This window comes from Neoarius graeffei, chromosome 11, assembly GCF_027579695.1.
Source record: "Neoarius graeffei isolate fNeoGra1 chromosome 11, fNeoGra1.pri, whole genome shotgun sequence".
NCBI classification, from domain to species: Eukaryota; Metazoa; Chordata; class Actinopteri; order Siluriformes; family Ariidae; genus Neoarius; species Neoarius graeffei.
Window position 1 is genome coordinate 37,691,087 of NC_083579.1, and position 884 is coordinate 37,691,970.

Below are 884 nucleotides of genomic sequence, written 5' to 3' on the forward strand. Positions count from 1 at the left end.
CACAGCAAGAAGGTCTGGGTTCGAGACCCATGGCCGGCGAGGGCCTTTCTGTGCAGAGTTTGCATGTTCTCCCCGTGTCCGCGTGGGTTTCCTCCGGGTGCTCCGGTTTCCCCCACAGTCCAAAGACATGCAGGTTAGGTTAACTGGTGACTCTAAATTGACCGTAGGTGTGAGTGTGAATGGTTGTCTGTGTCTATGTGTCAGCCCTGTGATGACCTGGCGACTTGTCCAGGGTGTACCCCGCCTTTCGCCCGTAGTCAGCTGGGATAGGCTCCAGCTTGCCTGCGACCCTGTAGAACAGGATAAAGCGGCTAGAGATAATGAGATGAGATGAGAAATAAATATGCAAAGTACTGTTAAAGAACTCTTGAATAACATTTTTTTCTAAATGTATTGGAAGAGAAGGCTCTATGAAACACCCTAAAGGGTTCTTTCCTCTCTAGGAACCCTTAAAGGTTCTTTGTAGAATCCTACAACAAACTGATTTTCTTTCAGAAAGGACTCCAAGTACAACTTTTTTTTTTTAAGATCAGGTCAGTTCCAGGTTGTAACACTACAAAAGGGGGGAAAGCTCAAGGGGCATGAATACTAATGCAACACAGTGTATTTCAATTTTAAGCATTGTAACTCGTTAACCCTCTTGTTAATCTGGAAAAATTGACTTTTACACCAGTTTTACTCCGTCGCCATGCTCATGGAGGAATGTTCGGGAAGAAACAGAAAGAACGGATTAAAAGGAAAACTTGCTTTACATTTCGTCGAGGAGGAAGTGACACAATTTACCCTGAATGACATTAACGTCATTAACAGAAACCAAGACCATCACACTCATATCACACACACATTCAGGGGGTGTAAAGAATTGTACACATCACACACAGCGT